This window comes from Musa acuminata, chromosome BXJ3-4, assembly GCF_036884655.1.
Source record: "Musa acuminata AAA Group cultivar baxijiao chromosome BXJ3-4, Cavendish_Baxijiao_AAA, whole genome shotgun sequence".
Lineage (NCBI taxonomy): Eukaryota > Viridiplantae > Streptophyta > Magnoliopsida > Zingiberales > Musaceae > Musa > Musa acuminata.
Genome location: NC_088352.1, coordinates 24163197 through 24175418, shown reverse-complemented (window position 1 = coordinate 24175418; position 12222 = coordinate 24163197).

Genomic DNA, 12222 nt, shown 5'->3' with positions numbered 1-12222 from the left:
ATCGACGGAAGTTGGCCGGAAACTCACCGGAAGAAGCGATTGACGCATCGGAGCAAAGCTGCAGAAGTTGTCTTAGAGTTAATCGTAGTTAGCATGATGATTAAGCATTAAAATGGGAGGTGATCCCATTAGCTTAATCTTGGGGCAATTGGGCCCCTGAAAAGAATCAAATTGGGCCGAATGGAGTGAACCATTCGGACCCTGATTGCACCAGGAGGTGCAACCGCCCCAGCCAGGAGGTGCAACCGCCTGGGCTGTGGGGTTGGGAGGTGCCACCTCTCCAGTCAAGAGGTGCAACCGCCTGATCCCAGAATTCTGGGATTTGATCGATTTGATCGTTTTGAGCTCGAATTTTGAATTGGGTTGGGGCCTATAAATACCCCACCCATTCAGCACTGAAAAGATACAGACCAACACCGAAATCTTGATCTTTTCTGTGATTCTAAGAAGCTCAAAAGTGTTGTAAAGCCTTTAAGTCTCCTCCTTCTGTTCTTCAAGTTTTCAGTTGTAAAGTGAGGAGAGAAAGGTCTGTAAAGGTTGTCTCCTGAGCCTGTCAAAAGGAGAGAAATTGTAAAAGGGAAGTTTGGCCTTCGCCCATTGAAGGAAGGCACCTAGTTGACGTCGGCAACCTCATCGGTGGAGGAAGCCAAAAGTGGAGTAGGTCAAGGCTGACCGAACCACTCTAAATCTCTGGTTTGCGTTTATTTTCGAGCACTTTATCATTACTGCAAACCTCCCTCATTACTACTGCTCTCTGCGCTTTCACGAACAAGTTCTAAGTGCTGTTCTTCCGAATTTGCATTCAGACGTAAATTCGTATTTTCATACATTACAGTTTACGTTTACGTTTGATTCTGCAGAACTGTTTTCCGTGCTTTTACGAACGAGCTTCTTTGCAGTTTACACTTACACTTTAATCCTATTGATAACTGCAATCTATCTTCTACGATTTTACGAACGAGTTTCAGCATTTAGACGTAAAACTGCATTCAGACGTAAATCGGCTTTCCTCGCTCAATCATCAGATCTCAGTTCACATTTACGTCTTGATTCCAACTGCATACTGCCTTCTGTGAGTATACAAACAAGTTTTTGAGTTTAGACGTAAATCTACGTTTAGACGTAAAACTGCGTTTAGACGTAAATCTGCGTTTAGACGTAAATCTGCGTTTAGACGTAAATCTGCGTTTAGACGTAAAACAGCGTTTAGATGTAAATCTGAGTTTAGACGTAAATCTGCGTTTAGACGTAAATCTGCGTTTAGACGTAAAACAGTGTTTAGACGTAAATCTGAGTTTAGACGTAAACTGCGCTTAGACGCAAAACTGCGCTTAGACGCAATCTGCGCTTAGACGCAAACTGCACTTAGATACAAACTGAGAATTTGCTTTTGCATCCTAACAGTTTTTGAACGAACGCAGCTTTTGGTTTTTAATCGCTGTAAGATTTCCGCTGCACTAATTCACCCCCCCCCTCTTAGTGCTCTTGATCCTAACAATAATCATAGCATCAATTCATATATCTCTCCCCCTTTGTCATCAACAAAAAGGAAAACGATATAAATAATTTTTAAGCATAAGTGCGATTTTATTCATGCCATAACTAGGTTCATGTCATTTTCCAACAGTGAGTGATAGGATACCAATTATGCAAACATTTCAAGGAAAACATGACATGGAGATAGCTTTTAATACTTCTTCCTTTTCATTTGTTATTATCTTTTTGCATGAAGGAGGAAGACTATTTGTGATATCAGCTATTTGTGAGTTTACTTTGAATGAAGTTAAAATCGATGAGAGATTAAATCATATTCCATTTTTACAAGGATCAAGATATGTATGTGAAACAAATCCTTACAAGTAAAAACACTATCATTGCAGGAATCATTTTATCAAATCCATTTCTCAAAAAATATTTTTCACATGATAAGTGTATGAGAGATGTTTTTGCTAGTTGATTCCATATGTCAAAAATCAACGATGAGAATCAAACTCGATATATATATGCTTATTAAGTTCGGAAAAGGATAATGTATCGAGAAAATCCGATTGTTAGGATACCAATGGTTAAGAGAATCCAAAAATGAAATTAGTACTTTCATGCATTCGGACAAGACTATACTATAGATTTTCAAATACAATCATGAAGACAAAACATGCTCATTGTTGTGGAAATTTTTGTATCCAAAAAACATAATTTCCAACATGTAATTTTAGGCATGTAATTGTAATTAAGTGATTTGATCATTCAATCAATAAAGTCCGAGAAATGATTTTAACAAGTTTATGCATTCGGACACATTAACATTCCTAATTCTCTTCTAATGAAATCAAATTGTTCTTCGCTTAGAGGTTTTGTAAAAATATCAGTTAGTTGATGCTTAGTATCAATGAACTCTATGATTACATCATGATTAGTGACATGATCTCGTATGAAGTGATGTCTAATATCAATATGTTTTATTCTTGAGTGTTGAATGAGATTCTTTGTTAAACATATTGCACTTGTGTTATCACATTTAATGGGAATGTTTTTAAGATGGACTTTATAATCTTCTAAGGTGTTTTTCATCCACATAACTTGTGCACAGCATGTACTAGCTGCAATATACTCAGCTTCGGTTATTGATAGTGCAACCAAGTTTTATTTCTTAGATGACCAGGAAACAAGGGAATGTCCGAAAAATTGACATGATCCTGATGTGCTTTTTCTATCTAATCTACACCCAACAAAATCCGTATCAGCATACACAATTAACTCAAAATTCTCAGATTTTGGATACCATAATCCTAGATTTGTGGTACCTTTCAGATATCTAAATATTCTTTTAACCGCTTTAAAATGAGATATCTTAGGGTTCGATTGAAACCTAGCACAAAGTCATACACTGAACATGATATATGGTCTAGTTGCAGTGAGGTAAAGTAAACTTCCTATCATACCCCTATAAGTTTTTTGATTAAAGCTTTCTCCACTTTCATCAACTTCTAACTTAGTGGAGGTGGTCATAGGAGTGTTAATAGCTTTTGAGCTATTCATATTAAATCTTTTTAGCAAATCTAAGGCATATTTAGTTTGACTAATAAAGATGTCATTGCTTAGTTGCTTAATTTGTACGCCTAAGAAAAAGGTTAATTCTCCTATCAAACTCATTTCAAATTCGACTCATGGTTTCAGCAAAAGATTCATAAAGAGATTCATTCGTAGAACCAAAGATAATAACATCAACATAAATCTGAACAATAAGAAAATTATTTTCAAAATTTTTGATAAACAATGTGGTATCGACCTTGCCTTTTGTAAAATTATTTTCAATAAGAAAAGTACTTAATCTATCGTACCAAGCCCTTGGGGCTTGTTTTAAACCATAGAGAGCTTTGGTTAATTTAAATACATGATTAGGGAGGCTTTTATTTTCAAATCCGGGAGGTTGTTCAACATAAACTTTTTCAGAAATAAAGCCATTAAGAAAAGCGCTTTTAACATCCATTTGAAACACCTTAAAATTGTTATTACTAGCATAGGCAAGGAGCATCCTTATGGCTTCTAATCTAGCCATAGGAGCGAAGGTTTCTTCGTAATCGATACCTTCTTCTTGGTTGAAACCTTTAGCCACTAATCTAGCCTTGTTTCTAACCACAATACCAGATTCATCTTGTTTGTTTCTAAAGACCCATTTAGTACCAATAACTAAATAGTCATTTGGCCTAGGAACAAGCTTCCACACCTCATTTCTCTCAAATTGATTTAACTCATCTTGCATTACGATAATCCATGAATCATCTTTCATGGCTTCGTCAATACACTTAGGTTCAATTTGGGAGAGAAAAGAGGTGTTGACAATGAGATTTTTAAGAGAAGAACATGTTTGAACCCCCTTAGCTGTATCTCCTAGGATTAGCTCCTTAGGATGAGCATCTACATACTTCCAACCCTTGGATAAGGGTGTTTCGGAAGTGGATGCATCCAAGTTACTAGTTGGAGAAGGGGTTTCATTTAAATTTAAAGAATTAAAATTAACATCATCATCAAAATCATTTTTCTTAATTTCGGAAGTCTCATTGAAAACAACATGAATAGATTCTTCTATAATTAAAGTTATTTTATTGAAGATACGGAAAGCTTTAGAAATCGAAGAATAACCAAGAAAAAATCCATCATCAGATTTAGCATCAAAATTTCCTAAGGCATCTTTTTCATTCAAGATAAAACACTTACACCCAAAAGCTTTAAAATATGAAACAATGGGTTTTTTATTTTTCCACAACTCATAGGGAGTTTTGGTGAGTAAGGGTCTTACTAGAACTCTATTCAAAATATAGCATGCAGTGTTTATGACTTCGGCCCAAAAGTATTTGGGTAGGCTATATTAATTTAATATGGTTCTTGCAATTTCTTGTAAATTTCTATTCTTTCTTTCTACTACTCTCTTTTGTTGAGGATTTCTTGGAGTAGAGAAGTTGTGGTTGTATCCATTAGATTCACAAAATTCTTGGAAATCACGGTTTTGAAATTTTCCACCGTGATCACTTCGAATTGATGAAATCATAAAACCCTTTTCATTTTGAACAAGTTTACAAAACTTGATGAAATATGTAAAACATTCATTTTTGTGTTTCAAGAAGTAAGTCAATGTGTATCTACTATAGTCATCTATAATGACGAAGGCGTATTTGCTACCTCCTAGGCTTGATGTAGAGATTGGTCCGAACAAATCCATATGGATCAATTGTAAGGGTCTAGAGGTGCTTATTTGATTCTTAGATTTGAAACTACTCTTAGTTTGTTTTCCTAATTGACAAGCATCACACACATTATCTTTGATGAACTTAATATGAGGAATTCCTCGTACAAGTTCTTTGGATGGTATTTGAGTGATTAGTTTCATGCTAGCATGACCTAATCTCCTATGCCAAAGCCAAGCATCCTCATTCAAAACTGAGAAACACATTTCATTGTAAAGATCATTGATGTCAATGGTGTATATGTTATTCTATTTGAATGCAATCATAGATGTGTTTTGATGTGGTTTTTCAATGATGTAAGCATTAGATTCGAATTTGACGATATATCCTTTATCACATAATTGACTAATACTTAAGAGGTTATGTTTTAAACCATCAACTAACAAAACATCGTCAATAAAGGATAATTTTTAGGTACCCATTTACTTTTGAGTGCCTCAAAAACTGATCTACATTGTTTATTATGTTGCATAGAGTTTATCATGGTTCCTTTAGGAACCCAAATCAGTTTATTCGGAGTAATTTTCTTGAATGGACAATGATATGTTTTATGTCCATGTTTGCAACAAAAGTTGCATTTGCTTTGGTGTTGAACATGTAAGATAGTGCCTTTTATGAAGGTGGTTGGATTTTAGTGAGGACTTCTCACAAATCCGATTCCACTTCTTTTGGGAACGTGACCCTTGTTTGCAAGGACCATGTTCAAAGACTTGCTACTAACCTTGAATTTCTTCAAGGTGTCCTTAAGTAGCAAGTTTTCCTTTCGGAGAGTTTCTAGATCATGGCATTTTTCACATTGAGCTAAACTATCATGATATTTAGTTTTTAATTTATCAAAATTGCTAACAAGACTATCATGCTTATTTTTCAGTAATTTATATTTTCTATTAATTGTTTTACATTCATCAAATAAGTCATGGAAGTCATTTAATAATTCATCAAATGATAAATCTTCATCAATTAAATTTGTTACCTCTTCTCCCATGGACATTAAGGCATAATGAGCAACTTGCTCGGTATTGGACTCCTCTTCTTCGGACGCGCTCGAGTCATCTCACGTTGCTTTGAGTGCCTTCTTCTTTGATGTTCTCTTCTTGGCTTGGGGACAATCACTTTTGTAGTGTCCCGACTTTTTGTATTCATAACAAATAACTTGGTCCTTTTTGGGTTCAAGTTTATCTTTTGTGTCACTTTTAAACTTGTTTCTCTTAATGAATTTTTTGAATTTCCTTGTTAGAAGTGCCAAGTCATCGTCACAGTTCTCATCACATGAGTTTTCTCTCAAGTAGTCATCTAAAGTTCTAAGTGTCATATCCTTCTTGTTCTTTGGAAGGATGTCTTCTTGCTCTTCATGAGCCTTGCAAGTCATTTCATGGGTCATTAATGACCCGATTAGTTCTTCAAGAGGGAAGTTATTTAAATCTTTAGCCTCTTGAATAGCAGTGACTTTAGGGTCCCAACTCTTAGGAAGGAATCTTAGAATCTTATTTACGAGCTCAAAATCCGAAAAACTTTTACCGAGTCCTTTTAGACCATTGATGACATTCGTGAAACGGGTGTACATGTCACCAATAGTCTCGCTCGATTTTATTCGGAAAAGTTCAAAAGAATGTATCAAAAGATTGATTTTTGACTCTTTCACTCTACTTGTGCCTTCGTGAGTCACTTCGAGTGTATGCCAAATATCAAATGCAGTTTCACAAACCGAAACATGATTGAACTCATTTTTATCAAGCGCACAAAATAAGGCATTCATAGCCTTTGCATTAAGAGTGAAAGTCTTCTTCTCCAATTCATTTCAATCGATCATTGGAAGAGAAGACTTCGAAAATCCATTTTCGACAAGATTCCAAAGTTCAAAATCCATTGAAATAAGGAATATTCTCATTCGGGTCTTCCAATAGGTGCAGTCCGTCCGATTGAACATGGGTGGATGTGTAATAGAGTAGCCCTCTTGGTTTCCGACATATGCCACCTCTCTTAGGTTTTAATCCGTTTGAGAATTAACCCCGCTCTTATACCAATTGTAAGGATCAAGAGCACTAAGAGAGGGGGGGGGGGGGGGGGGGGGGGGGTGAATTAGTGCAGCGGAAAACTTTCGATGATTAAAACTGCATTCATACGTTGAAATCCGATTCCGATGTAAAAGTTGTTTCGTGCAGATAATAACTTTGAAAGCTTACATAAATGTATTTGAAGTAAAGTAAGGCAGGAAATTTGCAGTTAAGATAGAAATCGGAATGTAAGCGCAAACTGAAATATGATGTTCGTACGATAAAACCGATTTCCGATGTAAAACCGTTTTCGAAAACTTGAAAGTGAATTTGTAAAAGAGCAGAAAGCAGTAAGCTATTGAGGAGGTTTGCAGTAAAGATAAAATGCTCAAAGTAAATGAAAATCGAGATTTAGAGTGGTTCGGTCAATCTTGACCTACATCCACTTTTGGCTTCCTCCACAAACGAGGTCACCGACATCCACTAGAGGCCTTCCTTCAATAGGCGAAGGCCAACTATCCTTTTACAGTTTCACTCCTTTTGACGGGCTTAGGAGACAACCCTTACAAACTTTTCTCTCCTCTCTTGAAAGATCAAAACATGGAAAAAGAGGGAGGAGAACTTCTAGCCTTTACAACACTTTTGAGCTCTAAAAATCACACAGTAAGATTGGATTTTCGGTGCCCTTTCATGCAGGAAAGGGTGGGGTATATATAGGCCCCAAACTAGTTTGAATTTGAAGCTTAAAAATGTCTTTTCCCAGATTTCCGGGGTCCTGGCGGTACCACCTCCTGATTGGGGCGGTACAACCACCTGGTAGCTCGGAGACTGAGCTTTTGGGCGGTGCCACCGCCTAACAGGAGCAGTTGAACCGCCTAGTCTCGCTTGGAGACTTAGCCCAAGCGGTGCCACCGCCTGCCTGGGGCAGTTGCACTGCCCAGTTTTCCTGGGAGACCCTCTCCTGGGCTGTGCCACCGTTGAGTAGGAATTCTGGTCCGAATGGGTTGATCAATTCGGCCCAATTTGGGTCTGTCAAGGGCCCAATTGCCCCTAGATTAAGTTAATGGGATCACCTCTCATTCCTAACTTAATCTGCATGCTAACTATGACAATTTTTAAGACATTTACTACAGCTTGCTCCGGTGCGTCAATCGCTTCTTCCGGTGAGCTTCCGGCGAACATCCGACGAACCTTCGGCGATGCTCCGACATATTTCCAGCAATCTCCTGGACTTGCGACGATCCACTTGCCGAGTTCCGACGAGCTTCTTTTGGCAAGCTCCTGGACTTCTCGGATTTGTTCCCGCAGAACCTCCGACGACCGTCCGGACTTCCATCGAGCTCTCGAACTCCCAACGTGATCATAGTCTTTGACTCCGGCTCAACTCCTACTGCATGTCTTACTTTCATCATAGTTAATCTTGCACACTTATCTCAACATATGGATTAGATAACAAATAACAATTGACTTAATCATCAAAATCCGAGGTACAACATATACAACACACCAGTCTATCCGGTTATCTCGATGTCCCTCTCGAGTAACTTATGACCGGGAATATTTAAGATTTGTGTTTAAAGGTGAATCAGTCTCATTATCAGGATCTCATCACGATCCGATTCCCATCGTATAGATCCATGTATATCACAATATATTCAAGCAATAGGTAATATAAAGTGATAAAATGTCAAATAATAATAATAAGCAAAAATACTGTTGTTGAATCTCAAATTTTGATGATGAAACCAATTAATAGTATTTATAATTTAATCTACATTTTGAGTGATGCAGGAAGCTTCGATCAGGGAGAGACAATTAAAGTAGAATAATCATGTTGGGTCGGAGAAAAACACGTCAGAAGATTGGACGTCGCGCTGGAGGATCGATCGACGTATCGACAAAAGGCTTCGGGTCATGGTTTTGGTTATTGGGCCAAGAAGAGCAGTTATTGCACCAAGGATATCGGAGTTGCGGAGGTCAACTGGCCGATTGGGCAATAGGGCGCAAGAGAGGACAATGCGCCGAAGAATAGGACGAAGCGTTGATGGACCAATGATATGTCGGACAACATAATTCATACGTAGTAATAATTGTCTAGATTGAAGTGTATTTTATATATGCAAGATTAACTACGATAGTAAGACATAAAACAAAATGAAGTCCCGAAGTCAAGAACGTGATTTCGTTGGGAGTTCGAGAGTTCGTCGGAAGTCCAGACGTTCATCGAAAATTCTGCCGAAATTAACTGAGAAGTCTAGGAGCTTGCTAAAGAAGCTCATCAGAACTCGCTAAGAAGATCGTCATGAAGTCTAGGAGCTTGCCGAGAGTCCGTTAGAATATTTCCAAGAGATCGTCGGAAATTCGCTGGAAGCTCGTCGGAAGAAACCTAGACTTACGGACTTTGTTTAGCTTAGTAAATATCTTAAAATTCATATTTAGTACATAATTGGGATTAGAATTGGGCTAATCCAATTAGGGGATAGTTGGACCCAAGTTTGGGTTATGTTGGGCCAAGAGAAAGGCCCAAATAATGACCAAACAAGTGAAACCGTCGTAGCATAATCTCCGAGACAGTGTTAGGCGGTGGTACCGCTAGTCTGGGCAGTGGTACTACCTAGACACAGTCTTCTAGATGGTGGTACTACCATATTAGGCGGTGGTACCGTCCAGTGTCAAGCTACAGGCGGTGGTACCGCCCATACCTTGAAATTTCAAGGGATTTAAATTTTGGCTCTATTTTTTAAGCCATTTGGGGTCTATAAATACCTTAGCTATTCTTGCATGGAGTAGCAAGAAAAGTGAATAAAAACTCTGTATTTTTAGAGTTGAAAACCTTTGTAAAGTATAGAGTCTCTCCTCCTAAAGTTTAGAGACCATTCTATGGGAGAGTATGAGGGAAGCTTTATAAAAAGGGGGTGTAAAGGTTCTCTCCTGAGCCTGCAAAAGGAGAATAGAGTTGTAAGAAGGAGGTTGATCTTCACTTATTAAAGAAAGATCGTTAGTGGATGCCGATGGCCTCGACGGAAGAGGAATCGGTGGAATCGATGTAGGTCACGACGACCGAACCACTATAACTCGGTTTGCATTTAGTTCTTACAATTTACATTTACTGCAAACTATCCTTATTTACTTGCTTTACATCCACTTTACTCTTTCGTATGCTTTGAAGTTAATATCTTCCGAAATGGGTTTAATCGCAATGAGAAATTCAAACCGACGTAATTTTTACAACTGCACTAATTCACCCCCCCCCCCCCCCCCCCCCCTCTTAGTGTCTACTCGTTCCTAACAGTTAGTATCAAAGCCTTGTTATTTCTCATTTGGTTTAATACCCAAAAGAAATTACTTTTTTCGGCTTTCAAGAGGGATTTTCTCTCATTCGTTCTCCCATGTTCAATGGGACGGACTACACATATTGGAAAACTCGAATGAGAGTTTTCTTACTTTCATTGAATCTCGATTTATAGAATATAGTTGAATTTGGTTTTTAAAGGTCTTCTCTTTCAATAAACCATTGGAATGATTTGGAGAAGAAGACTTTTTCTCTAAATGCAAAGGCTATGAATGCCTTATTTTGTGCCTTAAACAAAAATGAATTCATTCGGGTTTCTACTTGCGAAACGACTTTCGATATTTGGCGCACTCATGAAATCTCACATGAAGGCACTAGTAGAGTTAAAGATCCGAAGATTAATATTTTGATGCATGATTTTGAGTTGTTTCGAATAGAACCAAGCGAGACTATTGGAAACATGTACACCCGTTTTACGGATGTCGTCAATAGTCTAAAAGCACTTGGTAAAAGTTTTTTGGATTTTAAACTTGTAAACAAAATTTTATGTTCTCTTCATAAAAATTGGGATTCAAAAGTAATTGCCATACAAGAGGCAAAAGACTTAAACAAGCTTCCACTCAAAGAACTAATTGGGTCTTTAATGACCTATGAAATGACCAATATGATACAAAATAAACTTAAGGACAACCTTCCAAAGAATAGGTAGGATTTCGGACTTAGAACAATTTAAAACCACTCGAGCATAAGCTCAAGTGATGGTGAACTTGTAGTCGTTACTATGAAATTTAAAAAGTTCATGAAACAAAAATTAAAGAACAAAAAGAATGCAACTACTTGCTATGAACGCAAGAAGTGGGAACCACTTTGGGATGAATCGAGCTCATCCGAGGACGAGGAGAAAATCAATAAAGGCGAGGTGACAAACTATGCCTTAATGGCTTTTGATGATGAGGTAATCAAAATCCCCTTAGTCTATTTTGAAATTACATGATGCTTTTCATGAGTTATTTTTAATTTAGTTTAATTATTTTTCTTGAAAATTACATGTTTAATAATGTAATGAAAATGCTAAAAAATTAGGATCATGCTAGTAATTTTGAAAATGATAATGAAAATTACATATTTTATGATAAAGAAATAAAATATTAGATTTAAATCTAATGATAATCCTATGTATGTTTTTAAGAAGTATTAATATGTATCATGTTGATTTCCATATTGTTTCTTGATTTTGATTAAAGATGCTCTATGATTAATGATATCATGCCCAAAGTAATGATGCATAATGATCATGCTTAATAAGTTATATTTCAAAATTATGCATGATAATTTTTATAATTTATGGCTTATCGGTTTTTACCGTAATGAAAGTTGCTTTTTTGGTTTTAAAAATGATACATTTTTTGATATGGCATAAAGAAAAAGATATGCTTATATGAAATAATGTAAGTATCAGATGATTTTATATTTAAATTATGCATGATGATTTGAAGTAATGATGATTTTTGGGTAAATTATGATTTATTGATCTTGATGATTTCAATGATAAGATTTACTCTTTCGATTTTAAACTATGATGTATGATTTTCATACGAAAAACTTGAGCATGCTTATATAAAATTAATCACTTGAATTGAAATAAATAAAATGAGAAAAATATTTTTTTTGAAAATTTCTTTTTATCTATCTTATTGATTTTGATGAATTTATTTGTATCATTTTTATAAATCTCTTAAAAGTGACTTTGTTGATTTAACAAGTTGAATGATTTGAAGATAAATGATGATTTTTCTCTTGATTATAACTTGTGATTTTTTTATATGAATCATCATCTTGAATTCTCTATATTTGATACATGAGATTTCTCTATGAATCAAGATCTTATTTTTGAACTCCTATATATTTCTTCTTACCATTTTTCTAAAAAGGAGAGATTAATGAATCTATCTATGTCCTTTTTATGAATCTCTTGAAAATAATTTTGATTTGATGATTTGAATTTGAATGAGCTTTATCTTGATTTTTTGAGATTTATAACTAGAGATTTCTTATGCATCAATCAAGATAGTATATCATTTTTTCTCCTATGTTTCTTTTTGACAATTGCTAAAGAGAAAATAAATGATCAAAATGTTGATTTAATGATGAATGTTTGGTACCAACAATCATGAAGTGATAAATGCTTAAA